This window comes from Globicephala melas, chromosome 7 (genome assembly GCF_963455315.2).
Source record: "Globicephala melas chromosome 7, mGloMel1.2, whole genome shotgun sequence".
NCBI classification, from domain to species: Eukaryota; Metazoa; Chordata; class Mammalia; order Artiodactyla; family Delphinidae; genus Globicephala; species Globicephala melas.
In genome coordinates, this window is record NC_083320.1 from 64,253,718 (window position 1) to 64,272,683 (window position 18,966).

The window sequence follows — 18,966 nt, forward strand, 5'->3', positions numbered from 1 at the left end:
GACAGGTTCTGAGGTAGAGCTGAGAGAATCTGGGGATGCTTGGTAATGGGGTGGGGGAGGGGCTGGGAGACCGGGAAGGAGAGGAATTAGAATGGCTCCTCTGTTTTGGCTTGAGCCACTGGCTGGATCAGTGTTCCATTTACAGAAATAGGGGAAGGGAGAATTGAAGGAAGATGTAGAATTAACCACTGTCTCTTTTGATTTTAAGTTCTTTTCTTGATTGTACCCCTTTCTATTCCAACTTTGTTTGGTTCTCTCAGAGACACACCACGTGTATAGATACTGTCCTTTTTTCTCACCGTCTTCTGGATCGGATCAGCAATGTCAGCCTTCAGTTACTTCCTTCAGGGATCTGGGATTTTTAGCAGGCTTTCAGAAAATCAAGTTCATCAAGAAGTAGGCAGATCAGGGACTTCCCTGGTGGCACAGTGGTTGAGAGTCCGCCTGCCGATGCAGGGGACACGGGTTCGTGCCCCGGTCCGGGAGGATCCCACATGCCGCGGAGCGGCTGGGCCTGTGAGCCATGGCCACTGAGCCTGCGCGTCTGCAGCCCGAGCTCCGCAACGGGAGAGGCCACAACAGTGAGAGGCCCGCGTACCGCAAAAAAAAGAAGTAGGCAAATCAAGACTACCTTCCAAAATAGGGTGTTCACAGCATTGAGGTAAAAGGGCAGCTAAAACTCATTTTTTCTGCAGCTTTGCTGGGTGGACTCCCAATTCCTTAGTCTTTGCAGTTAGGGTAGCAGGGAGGAAGGGCCTGGGTGTGTTGGGTCTTACAGGACTCTCAACATTCCTGGAGTCCATCCTGTACAAAAGGGACCAGAAATGTTTTATTTTTCTTGCATATTCTCCTTTCTCTTCGCACTACTTTCAAAACACAAACACATCCTTGTCTCTAACACTAGAATTGTTTTCCTTGAGGGCTGCGAAGACAGGGAGGAAGGAAGGGAAGTTACCTGAAGGGTGGTCAAACACAGGTCAGAAGACTATGGAGCAACGACGAATTAGATCTTTATTTTTCTTTTTGCACACTTACCACTTTAGGACAAATACAATGTTTTGCAGCTTACTTTACAAAAAATAAATTACGTCTTTTTTAATGACAAACATCTCAGTTGATTCAATACCATTTAAGAATTCTTTGGTTATTATCATGTTACTCTTTTTCTCTTATTCCCTCTTTCCCTTCCTCTCTAATTTCCTTCTCTCCTGTTCTCTCTTTCTCCTTCCTTTTATCTTCCCTCCCCCCAGCCTTCCTCCTTTCTCTCTTCCTTCCTTCCTTCCTTTCTTGCATTTTTGAAATTGGATTGCATTTTTCATATCTGGCGTGAATTGCAGTATCTAATTGTAGTGCTGCTACACTGAACAAATTTTGTTGAGCAAGACATTTTTGAAATTGGACTTTTTGACCTTGCACCGTACTTAAATGCAAAATACACTTTCACTCATTATGGCTCCTATTATTGTATTCTATAATAATAAGGGTTGTCTAACAGAAATGATGCCAATATTATCCTTTTTTTTTAAATATAGACAAAAAAATTCCCTAATCTAATTGTTTTGAAAACACAATTTATGCCAGCCACTTATTCCTGAGACGTGGCACAGCACTGGCTAAATTTGGGGGGATGAAAAGGTATGCCTCTCCTTCATACCTCTATGTTTTGTGGGGTTTTATTTTTTTGTTTGTTTTTTTTTTGTCTTCTTTCCAGACTGAACAATTTCAAAGGATTGAGCTGCTTCTTTGGCAAGACCTGGCCAGTACCATGATGAAGCAACAAATTAACTCTGTGAGCTGACCAAACTTGATCTTCCCTGAGATTCAGTCTCCCACCTCTAATGCATTTCTGAAATTACATTGCAGGTTGCGCCTCAGAGCTAAGAAGATGAGATGGCCATGGTTTTCCCGTAATGGGCTGCTGCACTGTGGAGGTTATAGACTGGAGAACTCAAAGGACACCATTTACATCAAATCACTATGGATGGGCTTCCCCGGTGGCGCAAGTGGTTGAGAATCCTCCTGCCAGTGCAGGGGACGCGGGTTCGATCCCTGGTCCGGGAGGATCCCACATGCCGCGGAGCAACTAAGCTCGTGTGCCACAACTACTGAGCCTGTGCTCTAGAGCCCGTGAGCCACAACTACTGAGCCCGTGTGCCACAACTACTGAAGCCCACGCGCCTAGAGCCCGTGCTCCACAATGAGAGAAGCCACTGCAATGAGAGGCCCAGGCACCGCAACGAAGAGTGGCCCCCGCTCGCCGCAACTAGAGAAAGCCCGCGCGCAGCAACGAAGACCCAACACAGACAAAAATAAATAAATAAATAAATAAAATTAAAAAAAAAAAAATCACTATGGATGTACACAGTTCAACACATTCTGTGGCCTTATTGCCAATTCATTCCGACCCTAAGTGGAAGTCTCCTCCAATACACAAAGAAAAAACAAAAAACCCTATAATTCTAAGATTTACTGTTTTGATTCTTTACACTCTTCAGCTGCTTACTTTAGGATAACAGGATAATCTTTTTTTTTTTTTTTTTTTTTCCCCTTGATGAATTGTGGAATAGGATTTATGATAAAAACACTTTGGGTTTGTAACCAAGTCTGGTCCTTGGAGTCAGACTTGGGTTTGAATCCAGATCTGCCCATTGCTAGCTTTGTAATCATGAGTGTCTATACTCCTCTAAACTGGGTTTCTTCTTTTGCAAAATGAACATAACAAAATCTTCTCTTCAGGACCACTGTTAGGGTTAAGTACATACTGTGCTTAATCCAGAACATCATAACTGATTCATAAATATTGATTTCCTTCTTTCTTATATTGACCAGTCTAGATTTGATTACTAAAACTGTAGGAAAAGGAATACTAATATAAATATAAAATATAAATGTCTACACACACATGTATTTTCTCTGTGTGTTTGTGTTCATAGTTACTTGAAAGTGAGACTGAGGGTCCCTCAGGTAGGTCATGAGTTGCTCAGTTACTCTCTAGGGGTCTCTCTTTGATACATTCCCTAATGGTACTCATTGTATCCATACATTCTCAACTTAGAACAAGATTTTTAATTTTACCACAGCTCACAAAGGATTTTCTATTAAAAATGCTCACCCACAAAAGTATTTCCGACTAATATATTTAACATACAGAAACAAGGTAAAACCTTTCTATTCTCTAATCCTCCAAAATTTCAACATCCTCACCCTTTCTCTTTCCTTTCAAAACATCACATCTCTTTATTTAAAAGAGTACTAACATATATATTTTATATATAAGCATAACATATATATAAGTATGAATATTATTTTAAGTTTTCCCCTTTTCCAAAAAGATAAGTAAATGAGAAATGAGAAATTTGTGTGTGTGTGTGCGTATGTGTGAAAACAGCGTGAATTAAGAAACTATATAAAAGTGTAGACAGAGAACCATGTTTTACTTGATTTTGAACAACAAACAAAAAAGATTTATCCTATAAAACAAATCTAGGTAAAACAGTATTGCCTATAAATAAAATGATGCTTGATATTTTATTTAGAAAATGTTTGAATAGGGCCTAAACAAAGACTATTTTCTAAGCCACTGTATGCTACATGGCCTTGAACATTTCTTTACCATTCTATAGTACTAAGGTAAACCGATAAGCAAAACAATGAAATGGATGGTGGACTAGATAGTCTTGTCCTGACTGCAGAAACTATTTATGGAGGAATGGAAATACTAAGACCCAAATAAATAAACTGACATATTATATGAAAACATCCCCAAAGAAGTTACACAAACCGCTAATAAACATGAGCAAATGTTCAACACTGTTAGTAAGCAAAGCTAAACAAATTAAAATAACAATGAGATTCAATTAGCAATTTATATATTCAAATTAGCAATCTAAAATAAAATTATAAGGACTGCATGAGACTAAAATATTCACTACTGGTAAGAAGACAAGTTTTCAGAACATTTGCCTTACATCCTTCTTTTTAAAAAGAAACTTCTCCTCCCAAATAATTTAAAGGTTTTGTGCAAAAAAGTGTAACACTGAATGCTAAAAGTAACCAAAATATTCACAATAAGTAAATGGCTAGGCAAATTAACATACCTTGATAAATTATGAGGTATTATTGTGTGATTATTAAAATTAGGCATTTTTAAGGAATGGGCATATGATTAAAAGTCCTGATCCATAATTATAGAGTATAATCAATACTACTCTCATTAACATGTTAAAATATGCATAGAAGAAAGACAGGAAAGAAGTACAAAGATAGTAATGATTCTATCTAGATGGTGTCATCATGGTGTTTTAGTTTCTTTTTATAAACCTATGTTTTTACTTTTTTACAACATGTATTATTTTTATTTTAGTGCATTTATTATTTATCAAAAGTAAGCCATGCACTAGTGAAAGAAAAAAATTGTATTAGACTTTCCTATCCTGGAAGTAAGCCTTTGTGACAGGCTTTAACAATGCAGTCCCCAAAGGGTAGCCCGACTCTCACTGTTATGGCTGATCATTTATTTGGGTTAGTCTTACCACATTATGAAAAAAAAAAACTGAATTATAAAGAGGTCCCATCCTCCCCTTAATCTTTTTCAAGGTAACAAACATACATAGAATGTGACCATCAATTTCCAGACATGATCTTTCTCCTCTGTTCCCCTTCCATTTCCCCTGCCATCTCCACCCTAATCCATCCCAAATAGATTTATGTTGAATGCCTCCATGAGCCAAACAGAAAAGCTATTATCTAAAACTATAACATGACATTGGGATGAACTATTACTTTGACGTGCGAGACCTTGGATTATTGTTTTAAAGTCAGTGTTCATTTGCTGTGTGAATATTTGGTGTCTGTATTTGGTAGGAAAATGAGTATGTAAAGCAAGAATAACTAAATGAGTAGAAACAGGTCTTATGATAAAAACTCTAAAATACTTGAAATGGCTAAAAAATTCTTTCTTGTTTACATATGATTCAATCAACAACATTCAACAAGCATGAGTGTTCCTACTATGTACCCATGTACTGAATATTCAGGCCAACCTACCTAAGCATTTCATACACAAAATTAATTTTCTACTTCCTCAGAAGATCTCCAAAAGAAATGAGCTTAAACTGCTGTGATCAAATCTGATTTGCCTTAAAAAAATAATAGGTGCTCAATTGAAAGAATAGTTAAATATTGTAAAAGATGTCCTATCAAGGTTGTGAAATGCTGGAAGAGCTGTAAAAATAAGACAAACATTCAGTGAAGATGGATGTTACCTGAGTGCAGCACAGGCTAGAAGGTGTTGACTGATGCAGATGAACTTCTGGTTTCTCTTACACCCTTGATTCCCACATTTTTTAGTAGCTGTTTCATGGCCTCACTGAAACCTAACATTAAATGTCAAAGAAAATGGATCATTCCATCCAATCCAAAAAGAGTCTTAAAATTTTATTTAAGGAATGATTATAGCAGCATGTATACAATATATTTGTACAGAGGCCATTCATTCTTTCTTTCCTTTAGATGTTTAGTGAGCATCTTTTGGATTCCAAGCACTGATCTAGGATTCAGGAATATAGAAAGCCTATGCCCTCATGACATGTATATTCTAGTTGGGAAACAGACAAAAAAAAAGAGATTTAAAAAAGTCATAATAATCAGGTACTGTAAGTATAATAAACAAAAATAAAGCCAGGTAAGAGACAGAGGGAGACAGGGGTACTACTGTAGTTAGCACTGGGCAGTCAAGAGGTAGTACCTATTTGAGAAGGTGACATTTGAGCAGAGACCTAAATAAAACGAGTGAGCAAGCTATGCAAATATCTGAAGGAAGACAGTTCCAAGCAGAGAGAACAGCAAGATCAACTTCACAGAGATCAAATGGGCTTTCAGGTTCAAGGAAGGAATGGACAAGGGGAGGCTGGTAGGAAATGAGCTCACAGAAGGGAACAGGGGCTAGATCAAGGAAAGTCTCATGGGCCATAGTAAAGATTCTGGATATTATTTTATAAGGTAATGGGACTCTGCTACAGAGGTGACAGGAGAGTGACATGACCTGATTGATAATTTAAACAAGTTGCTTTAGCTGCTATCTAAACCTGAGGGTAAGCATGGAAACAGGGAGACCACATGAGAGGCTACTGAAATGATGCAGCTGAGGAATGGTGGTGCTTTATCTCAGTGGTAGCAACAAAATGTTGAGAGTAGTAGCAACGAAGTGGATGAGAAGTGCTTCGATTCCAGGTCTATTTTAAGATATAACCAACAGAATTTATTTAAAGGTCGGATGAGAAAAAGAGGGGAGCCAAGGGTTATTCCAAATATTTTGGCTTGAGCTGCCAGAAAGATGGAGTTGCTATCAACTGAGAGGGGGGTGACTATTGGTGATGCTCATTTGGGAGGACATGGAACCAAGCTTTAGATATGCTGACTTTGACACACCTATTAGATGTCCTACTGGTGATGTCAAGGAGGTAAATGTCAAGAATGTGGCATCGGTGTAGAAGTCTGGGCTGGAAGTATTAATTTGGAGGTTGCTACTGTACAGACAGGGTGTTAAGACATGTGACAAGGAAATCACCTAGCAAATGAGTGCAGATGTAAATGGAATCAAAGGTTTACTCTTGAGATATGCCAGCATTTAGAGTTAGGGCGATCAGGAGAAACTAGCAATAAAAACTGAAAAAGAACAGCCAGTGAAATAGGAGGAAAACCAAGAAGGTACACTTTCTGGGGGCTAGGTGAAGGATTTGTTCAATAAGGATCGAGTAATCTATGTGCCAAATCCTGTTGACAGGTCTAGTACATTGAAAACTGAGAAGTGACATGGGTTTCAATGAGGTGGAGACCACTGGAGACGTTGACTAGAGTAGTTTCAGTGGAGTGGTAGCAAAGAGAAACCAATTGAAATGGGATCAAGACACAAAAGCAGATGAACAGGGAGTGTAGACAACCCTTTGGAAGAGTCTCACTGTAAAAGGAGTCAGTGAAGAGAGAAGCAGATTGAAAGTCAAGAGCACAAAGCTGAAAACAGGAGACCTCCTAGGAATCCTAGGACTTTTATATGTTTAGAAAACAAAACAAAAGCTATAGCAACAGTTACTTGCTTATTTGATATAAAAAGCAGTAAGGTTTCCCATCTGTACTTTCCCATTATTCCACAGACCTGCACTGACTATAGAAGAATTAAGCAAAAAAATCTGTATAAAGTATGTAGTTCTATTTCATATAAGAGTATTTAGTTTCTCACATTTTGTATGTGAGAAAACTCAGGTACAGAGACAGTAAGTGACTTGCCTCACGTCATACAAAAACAAGCAGGAAAGCAGAATTCAATCTGGGTTACCTGGCTACAGAGTATACACTCTTGACATTAATCAATATTGCCTCCCTGAAGGAGTGAACATGGTTCCTCCCCAGGTGATCATGGGAAAGAAATAAGCAAGGCAATGTGACAGTGAATTAATGGAGGAAGGGCTCCCTTGAATAGGGTGGCCAGTGGCTTCAGAGGCACAAGATAGACCCAAAGACAAAGAGGAGCCAGATTTACAGGGACCCAAGGATAGAGTTCTCCACATAAAGGAAATGCGAAGTCCCACAGGTAGGAGAAAAGCTGAGGTTTGCTTAAATAGAGCAGAGGCCGGTTTAGGGAGCCTAGAGAACAATGAAAGTTCAGGGAGAGACTAGAACAAATGGGTTTGAGAGACAGGCAGGGGCTAGATCCTGTGGCCTTAAGGATCACAGAAAGCCATGTGGCTTATATTCTCAGTACAGGTGAAAGATCATGTTTACTTCTTCGTGCTGCTGCTTCGAAGCTGAAAACAAAATGTATGGCCCATCTCTCTACAGTATATAGTCTTCTGCAACATCTTTTTTCTTCTCTAACCTTACATCTTAATCTTATCTTACCTTATTAAAGACTTAATCTTATCTTTCGTGCTCATTCAAATTCTTCCTTAACCTAAAATCAAAAAAGAACACCAATTTCTTGAATTGCTTTCTTTTTTAAAAACAATTCTGGGAATAACACAAATATCTTTAAAAAAAATTGTTTTTCTGGTTAGGGTGGGCAGACTCTAGGTTCTACTTTGCTACTGCCAGTACATAGCAGCTAATCCCAAAAGCCACTTGACCACTGACTGCCTCAATTTCTTCAATTCTTAGAAATGAAAAGCACAAGGTTGTAGGGGGATAGAATAGGATTATGAGTGAAAAATATTTTTTAAATTATATACAAATGTACACTATTAGAATTATTATTGTGCTATAAAGTATCATGTAATATGGGGTCAAATCAATTATTTTGGATGAACACACTGTGTTTGGAAATAAAGTTCTATTATTTGTGGTTCTGTGAAAAGGAAGTCAATTTACTAGTCAAAGTCATTTGAATAAATGAATCTTTTATAACTAAACAACAAAATATGACCTTCACTTTTAGTGGAAAAGGAATCATAAATTTATTAGCCTTTTTCCATTCCTATAAAATGAAGGTATAAATCATGAAATAAGGAAATTTATTTATATCAAATGGAGTGGATGAAGATTTAATATTCTTAATATAAAAAAAAGGATTAAAAAGTAAACAAACACTGAAGCCCAAGTAGAAAAAAAATGGGCAAAAGATATAATAGATTCTTTCAAGTTCATCATATTGGCAGAGTGGTGTGAGATGAGCAATCTTAAAAACCATTTGTATGGTTGCAAACTGAAACATTCTTTTTGGAATAAAGTCTTATATTCTATATTAAAGGACACAAATCTTTCATATAATTTACCATAATAATTTCATACTTAGGAATTTCCCCCAAAGAAATCAAAAATGGAAAAAAAAAGTGGAAGGAATATAAACATCACATCATAGGATATGATTAAATATTTTGTATAAACTAAGTTTAAAAATCCATTGTAGTTATGGGAGTCCTAAACATAGAAGATATATCCATAATCTTAAGATACTGTCAAACAGGAACTCTCCTGATGGTTCACCACAGCTTAGTCCCATTGTAATAAAAATTCAGCGCCATAGCGGGTGTAGAACCTGTGCTGTAAAGTACAGTAACTGCAGTACGTGATTGAGGAGCAACCGTTTTACAGAAGACGCTGTGGTTGGCCCTGAGAATTGAGTAATTATGTGTAGAAGAAAACTTTGCAAATGAAGACTGTCAGATGTTTTCTCCCTAGAAATGAAACTATCTCATTATATGCCTTAAGTCAGTTATAACATTGGTTGAACATTTCTTTAAAAGAATTTTGCAGTAATTTATACTATTACTAGGATATATTATGCTAGAACAGAGTCAAAAAAACCCAAAATACAAGTCAGGTGAACATAGGTTCTCATTTACATAAGTGGGATTTTTGGACACACACACATGAAAATATAAGATTTGGGTATCTACAAGAGGTAAAATCATCCACTTATATTATTTAGTTTTGAAAACAAATTATTACAAATTACAAATTATTGTTTCATTCAACCATTCAGAGGATTGTTTATATACATATCCTCCAATTGGAAAAAGAAATGTGTGTCAAGTTAAAAAGAAGTATCTACATCTGTCTACATAAATTATATACGTGTATATGTACATAAACTACATATATGTATATATAAACTGTATATATACATATATACAGTCATATGACAAACTGAAAAAACATCTGCAACTCACATTATGGATCAAGGGCTAATTTCCTTAATGTACAAGGTACTTACAAATGAATGAGAATAGGCTAATAACTCAATCTTCAATGCCTCAAGAATATAACAAACACTTAGGAAAAAAATTCAAACAGCTCTTAAACATATGAAAAGATATTCAATCTCATGGATAATATAAAAATGCAAATTAGAACTACAACCAAAATTTTAGTTGGCAAATTCGTTTCTCATATGAATATAGGTTAATATTTTGAAACTGCTTTGTATGTACTCTGGGGTTTGAACAAATAAGTAGATAGATGGTGGATAGTGGCAGCCTGGTTACTGGTGAGGGAAGTTACAGATAAACAAGAAAGGATAAACCCTTCACTACTGCATTAGAGTCAGAGACATAAACACAAACACATATTTACCTTCATATATGTACAGAGGGAGAGAGAAAGAAATAAATATAGATACATATATATGCATATATTACTCAATTCTGTCCACTGAGAGGGCCTTAAAGCATTAACGCTAGAGTAGCAACAAACACACTTGTGCCCTGATCTTCACTTCTAAATCCTATTCTCCATTGAAGGAACCGAGAGTCCATGGAGAAATGGCTGACTCTAGGCCTGGGCAAGGAAAATACAAGATGATCCTGGAGCATCTTGTACCAGAAAATAAGGATATGCTCAACTAACAAAAGGTTTGGGGCTATGTCGGAGGGACACAGAAATCAACCTGAAAGAGCTCCCAATGACTAAATCTGGAAGAATTTGAGTAAGAAAATAAATAAATAACATAGCGTTAAGATTATATCCCAAAGTGTAAAATACACATGAATCCATACTGATATAAATAAATGACTGAATAAATAAATGAGGAACAAAAGACAAATGTACTATCTTTGCAATGTTTCTATGAATTTAAAATTATTTGAAAATCATAAGTTTATTAAAAACAATGTTTATAAAGATATTTAATAAATGGAAAATGTTCTCAATATTTCGCTAAGTGACTGAAAAACTGAATAAACACTATGATTCCAATTTAGAAAATGAGAAGGAAAATAGAGCAAAATAAACGCCCCAAAGCTACAGCAAAGCATAATTTCTGTTCTCTAAGACTGACAAGTATCAAAATGCTGATAATCCTGAGTTGTGCAGGGTATGGAAAAACAGGCAGTCTCGTAGAGACACAAGGAGGCAGAAGTATAATTGGCATAAAGTATCATGGAGGGCAACTTGGCAACATATAACAACAAATGCACTTATTATTTTACCTAGGAATTCTAATAATTTTTCCTACAGAGATCCTCGTACATGTGGGAAATGGCATAGGCACATGAAAATTCACTGCAGCAACTTTGGTAATACCCAATGTTTGCAAATAACCTAAACGTCCATCATTATGGACTAGAGTATGTCTACCCAACAGAATACTACATAGCTGTTAAAAAGAATGATATGACTTTATATATACTGATATGAAAATGCCTCCAAAACACATTGTAAGGTGAACAAAAGCAAGTTGCTGATAGTCTATTTGGCTTGATATCAGTATATACGCTCTCTCTCCCTCCCTCCCTCCCTCCCTCTCTCTCTCTCTCTCTCTCTCTCTCTCTCTCTCTCACACACACACACTCACACACACACACACACACACACACAAACACACATACACACACTTCTATAAGAAATTGGCTAACAGTGTCTTCTGGAAGAAAAACTGTCTGATGGGGGATTGAGAAATATAGACGAGTTATTTTCACTCTACATTATTTTGTACTTGAATTTTGAAAAATGTGCATGTATTATCTACACTAAAAACTGAAAAACTCAGCACAATCTCTCCAAAATGTGCAATAAACTTATTTCATCAAGTAAATAAAGTTTTGATTAGTACTCTGCTAACAAGTTAACCAATTGAGTAGACCTTTTTATATATCAGTCAGAGGTTTTAACAGCCTTAGCTAATTAATTAGCTATGAACTGAATTAAATTAGCAATTTATAGTCATTGGGAAAGGAATTATCTACCCTGAAGAAGACAATGTTGACACAGTATTTTCATGTTATACAGAAGCCACTAAGCAGTGGTTACCCTGATTTGCACAATAGATATGCATTCTCTCTATGGTGGTTAATGGGTGCCTGGATTCCAAAAAGGTCATGGAATTTTCTCCTTAGGGGTGAATAGATAAGATCAGTTTTAAAATAGGTGTGGTTTGAAGGTGAATTTGTCCAACCTCTCATAAAAAGAAATTCATATAAATATAAGATATAATTTTAGCCTGTCATTGACAAAAATCAGTGTTTGATGTGCTGAGTGGTGAGGGTAAAGACAAACTTTGGTGATCTACTGGTATGATCTCTATGGAGGGCAATTTGGCATTACATAGTAAAGGTTTAAAAAATGTTCACAACCTATGATCAAGAAAATCCTACATATATTGATATATAAGAGCAGTCACTGCAGTATTATTTATAAAAGTTTGAAAATACCTTAAAATTCTCAATAATAGTGACTGATGAAATAAATGATGCTGCATCCATCCAATGGACCATTACAAAGAATGAGGCCGCTCTATAAGTAATAAAATATCTTTGTGATGTTACATTTTTAAATAGAAAAGTATAGGTCACTTTGTATATTCTGGTCTCATTTATGTAAAAATTATAAGGAATTCACATAAATGCTTACAGATGAGTGGGATATTTCTGTAAGTATACACACAAAACTTCTAACAGTGGTTGTTCTTGGGCAGGGGCACTGAGTGACCAAGGGACAAGAGTGGGAGAGAGAGTTACTTCTCACTTATATATGCTTTTGTAACAGGTGTGATTGAGTTTTGGTCCAATATTTCTTCAAGTACAAGATTATAACTCCCATCATAGAAGTCATTCTTCTGGGGTTATGATGTTCTTTCTAAAAATCTAAGACAGTCTTAGTTTTAATGGCAGAAAAAAACAAATGAGATTAAATTGGGACTAGGTTTAAGCCTAAAGACAAAGAGAAGAAATTTGGGGTATGGATGCTCATGGGACAGTAGGTGCTTTTTGCGGGGAATTATGGGGATTCAATGGCATCTAAAAGGAGGAAGGGCCAAGGGATCACTACATCCCTGGTTTACTATTATGCTCTGGGCTAATCTTACACTGAATATCTCTCTAAAGGGCTTATAGAGATTTTCCTACAGGAAAGTACTTTCTTGATTTATAGTATGTTTATCATACATCCTGTAGGAATACCTGAAGGACTCGAGTGAACTCTACTCTTGATAAAGGAAACTCATTCTTTAATTTGAAAAACATTGAAAACCATTTAAAATATCACATCATTAACAACTGATAGACATATTTCATTTTGAACTCAGGTAGATCAGGTAAGGACTTAATCTGTTCTTTTCAATGTGCACAATGTTTTTCTATTTCAAATTCTAAAAAAAAACTGTTCAGGTTTCATTTGAAAGAAACTTTAAAAATTTGCTAATTAGCAATATATTTTAATTTGTGAATTTAGTACATAAGAAACACTGGAAAACATATTACTGGGTGATCTTTCTTCCTTCTGATCAAATATGTTTTTGGAAGGCAAAAAGTTAGCTCAACATTGAAACTTTCATGAAAATCTTGGGGCACGGCTATGAAAAATTATAGAGAAATCTGGAAAATTTGCCAATCTGCTACTAATTAAACATTTTTTAATCAAGTATGCTTTTAATTGCAAATGAACACAACTGGGAGAAGAGGCAAACCTGAGGGACATGTGACTGACCAACTCTGGAGAAGAATTTATATATTTAGTTTTCCCCCTCAATGAATCCTAACAGATTTCTCAGACCTGTCCTCCAAGAGGCTAGGTATTCAACTACTCTTTAGTAAAAATACCAAAAGTTTATCTCATAAAAGTTAACTGCCATTTCTTTTCTAGAAATCTTATGGCAGAAGTCACATTATAATCTTTCATTATGGTGGTACAATGGTCATGTGAATAATACTTAGTTAATCTTGCTCAACATTTAAATAACTTTACCCTTCAAAACTCATATATATGTTAAAAAACAAACCAAAAAAAAAAGAACACTGATAATTTGTATTCATCAATTTACAAAAAAACTAATATTGCTTTGTGGCTAGAATAGATCTTTCTAAATAATACCTATATGATTTTGTCATAATAAAATAAATATACATGAACTGTATGTCTTTTAAAACATAAATCGGTCTAAAAATAAAGGGAATTATGGGAAGCAACTTCTAGGAATTACATAAAATTGTAGCATTTATGATTTCAATATGATAATAGCAGATGTAGGGAAACTGTGAAGAATTGAGTGCCCTTGTAACCTGAAGGTGGCAGGATAAATTGGGGCAGCATGGTGGGAGAAGAGAAGAAATGTGGCAGTTTGTCATAAAAATTATTCAAATCTTTTTACCTCAGTTCTAAGACTATTTAAAGAACCAAAACAGACTGTCCTGTCTACAAATTGGCCAGATGTGTAGACAAAGATGTTCACTGTGGCATTATTTCTAATAATGAACAAAGATAAATAACCATAAATTCTATGAGTTGGATAATAGTTAAACAAATTATTTATGTATATACCTAAGAGGGAATCTATATAGTCATTAGAGTAGTGTTTTTAAAAAACAACTGATAGGAAAGTTGGAATACAACAGGCTACAATTTTGCATGTATATTTGATTCCATTATTTATATTAATACATTTTTCTTATGAAAAGAAAAGAAACAAAGGGAAATACAACGACATGACTATGTTTATTGGCTGGAATTATGAACACTTCATGTATTCATTTTATTTGAACTTCTATATATTTTCCAAATTCCCTGCAATGACCACATATTTCTATTAAAATAAAAGTACTGTTTTCAACATAAAAAATCAAAGAACTGAAAAATAATTTCATATATTCAACAAGCCTAAAATGAGGTTGGGTTTTTAAATTTTACTTTTAATATCCCAACAGCTGGCTAGTATGCAGAAAACACATGGTACATATAAAAGATACTCACAATATCTATGTTGATTAGCTAAGACTTGCCATATCAGAAACAAAAGGGTAAAACGACATTTAATATAATCGCTTATCTTAGTATATGTATCTAATGAAAATATAAATATTTGTCACGTTGGTATTATTCAGCTTGACAGAACATTTATAGCAATTAGAGAATAATTCTTAATAATTGTTCTAGTAGGGGGCCATGTCTCAATTATTCTTAGCATTCTGCAGCTGTAATTTGTGCTTGGTCCCACTGATTCTAAGTGATTTCCAAGGGTGTGGAGCTAAAATAGAAATGAGTTGAGTCCATAATCTGTTCAGGGTGGTGGAGTAGATGGACGTGCATTCACTCCCACTTGTAACAGCAACGGAATCACAACTAACTGCTGAACAATCATCGACAGGAAGACACTGGAACTCACCAAACAAGATACCCCACATCCAAAGACAAAGGAGAAGCCACAATGAGATGGTAGGAGGGGCGCAATCACAATAAAATCAATTCCCATAACTGCTAGGTGGGTGACTCACAAATTGGAGAACACTTATACCACAGAAGTCCACCCACTGGAGTGAAGGTTCTGAGCCTGACATCAGGCTTCCCAACCTGGGGGTCTGGCAATGGGAGGAGGAATTCCTAGAGAAACAGACTTTGAAGGGTAGCAGGATTTGACAGGACTGGGGGAAACAGAGACTCCATTCTTAGAGGTAACACACAAAGTAGTGTGCACATCAGGACCCAGGGGAAGGAGCAGTGACCCCATAGGAGGCAGAACCAGACCTCCCTGCTAGTGTTGGAGGGTCTCCTGCAGAGGAGGGGGGTGGCTGTGGCTCACCTTGAGGACAAGGACACTGGCAACAGAAGTTCTGGGAAGTACTCCTTGGCGTGAGCCCTCCCAGAGTCAGCCATTAACCCCATCAAAGAGCCGGGTAGGCTCCAGTGTTGGGTTGTCTCAGGTCAAACAACCAACAGGGAAGGAACCCAGCCCCACCCATCAGCAGACAAGTGGATTAAAGTTTTACTGAGCGCTGCCCAGCAGAGCAACACTCAGCTCTACCCAACACCTGTCACTCTCATCAGGAAACTTCTACAAGCCTCTTAGACAGCCTCACCCACCAGAGGGCACAGAGCAGAAGCAAGAAGAACTACAATCCTGAAGCCTGTGGAACAAAAACCACGTTCACAGAAAGACAGACAAGATGAAAAGGTAGAGGGCTATGGACCAGATGAAGGAACAAGATAAAACCCCAGAAAAACAACTAAATGAAGTGGAGATAGGCAACCTTCCAGAAAAAGCACTCAGAATAATGATAGTGAAGATGATCCAGGAATTCGGAAAAAGAATGGAGGCAAAGATCAAGAAGATGCAAGAAATGCTTAACAAAAACCTAGAAGAATTAAAGAACAAACAAACAGAGATGAAAAATACAATAACTGAAATGAAAACTACACTAGAAGGAATCAATAGCAGAATAACTGAGGCAGAAGAACGGATAAGTGAACTGGAAGACAAAATGGTGGAATTCACTTCTGTGGAACAGAATAAAGAAAAAAGAATGAAAAGAAATAAAGACAACCTAAGAGATCCCTCGGACAATATTAAACGCACCAACATTCGCGTTATAGGGGACCCAGCAGGAGAAGAGAAACACAAAGGACCCGAGAATACATTTGAAGAGATTATAGTCAAAAACTTCCCTAACATGGGAAAGGAAATAGCCACCCAAATCCAGGAGGCGCAAGGAGTCCCAGGCAGGATAAACCCAAGGAGAAACATGCCGAGACACACAGTAATCAAATGGACAAAAATTAAAGACAAAGAAAAATTACTGAAAGCAACAAGGGAAAAATGACAAATAACATACAAGGGAACTCCCATAAGGTTAAGAGCTGATTTCTCAGCAGAAACTCTACAAGTCAGAAGGAAGTGGCATGATATACTTAAAGTGATGAAAGGGAACAACCTACAACCAAGATTACTCTACCTGGCAAGGATCTCATTCAGATTCGATGGAGAAATCAAAAGCTTTACAGGCAAGCAAAATCTAAGAGAATTCAGCACCACCAAACCAGCTCTAAAACAAATGTTAAAGGAACTTCTCTAACTGGGAAACACAAGAGAAGAAAAGCACCTCAAAAACAAACTCATAACAATTAAGAAAATGGTAATAGGAACATACATATTGATAATTACCTTAAACGTGAATGGATTAAATGCTCCAAACAAAAGACACAGGCTTGCTGAATGGATACAAAAACAAGAACCATATATGTGCTGTCTACAAGAGACCCACTTCAGACCTAGGGACACATACAAACTGAAGTGAGGGGATGGAAAAAGATATTCCATGCAAATGGAAATCAAAAGAAAGCTTCAGTAGCAATATTCATGCCAGATAAAATAGACTTTAAAATAAAGAATGTTACAAGAGACAAGCAAGGACACTACATAATGATCAAGGGAACAATCCAAGAAGAAGATATAACAATTATAAATTTATATGCACCCAACATAGGAACACCTCAATACATAAGGCAAACGTTAACAGCTCTAAAAGAGGAAACTGACATTAACACAATAATAGGGGGACTTTAACACCCCACTTATACCAGTGGACAGATCATCCAAACAGAAAATTAATAAGGAAACACAAGTTTTCAATGACACAATAGACCAGACAGATTTAATTGATATTTATAGGACATTCCATCCAAAAACAGCAGATTACACTTTCTTCTCAAATGCACACAGAACATTCTCCAGGATAGATCACCTCTTGGGTCACAAATCAAGCCTCAGTAAATTTAAGAAAATTGAAACCATATCAAGCATCATTTCTGAGCACAACGCTATGAGATTAGAAATCAATTACAGGGAAAAAAAGATAAAAAACACAAACACATGGAGGCTAAACAATATATTACTCAATAACCAAGAGATCACTGAAGAAATCAAAGAGGAAATCAAAAAATACCTAGAGACAAATTACAACGAAAACATGACGATCCAAACCTATGGGATGCAGCAAAAGCAGTTCTAAGAGGGAAGTTTATAGCAATACAAGCCTACCTCAAGAAACAAGAAAAATCTCAAACAATCTAACCTTACACCTAAAGGAACTAGAGAAAGAAGAACAAACAAAACTGAAAATTAGAAGAAGGAAAGAAATCATAAAGATCAGAGCAGAAATAAATGAAATAGAAACAAAGAAAACAACAGCAGAAATAAATAAAACTAAAAGCTGGTTCTTTGAGAAGGTAAACAAAATTGATAAACCATTAGCCAGACCCATCAAGAAAAAGAGGGAGAGGACTCAAATCAATAAAATTAGAAATGAAAACAGAGAAGTTACAACAGACACCACAGAAAATACAACGCATCTTAAGAGACTACTACAAGCGACTCTATGCCAATAAAATGGACAACCTGGAAGAAATGGACAAATTCTTAGAAAGGTGTAATCTTCCAAGACTGAACCAGGAAGAAATAGAAAATATAACAGACCAATCACAAGTAATGAAATTGAAACTGTGATTAAAAATCTTCCAACAAACAGAGGTCCAGGACCAGATGGCTTCACAGGTGAATTCTATCAAACGTTTAGAGAAGAGTTAACACATCCTTGTCAAACTCTTCCAAAAGACTGCAAAGGAAGGAACACTCCCATACTCATTCTATGAGGCCACCATCACCCTGCTACCAAAACCAGAGAAGGATACTACAAAAAAAGAAAATTACAGACCAATATCACTGATGAACATAGATGCAAAAAGCCTCAACAAAATACTAGCAAACAGAATCCAACAACACATTAAAAGGATCATACACCATGATCAAGTGGGATTTATCCCAGGGATGCAAGGATTCTTCAATATATGCAAATCAATCAATGTGATACACCATATTAACAAATTGAAGATGAAAAACCATATGATCATCTCAATAGATGGAGAAAAAGCTTTTGACAAAATTCAACACCCGTTTATGATAAAAACTCTCCAGAAAGTGACCATAGAGGGAACCTACCTCAACATAATAAGGGGCATATATGACAATCCCATAGCAAACATCATTCTCAATGGTGAAAAACTGAAAGCATTTCCTCTAAGATCAGGAACAAGACAACGATGTTCATTCTTACCACTATTAGTCAACATAGCTTTGGAAGTTGCAGCCACAGCAATCAGAGAAGGAAAAGAAATAAAAGGAATAGAAACTGGAAAAGAAGAAGTAAAACTGTCACTGTTTGCAGATGACATGATACTATAACTGATACCATCTTTAGGTGGAATCCTAAAGAT

The 18,966-nt window shown here is 36.3% G+C and overlaps 1 protein-coding gene across 7 annotated transcripts in view; it reads right to left on the reverse strand.

Annotated features, from left to right (window-relative positions):
* The window catches only part of B3GALT1 (beta-1,3-galactosyltransferase 1), a 600,252-nt gene that overhangs the window by 359,427 nt on the left and 221,859 nt on the right, over positions 1-18,966 (reverse strand). The window lies entirely within an intron of this gene.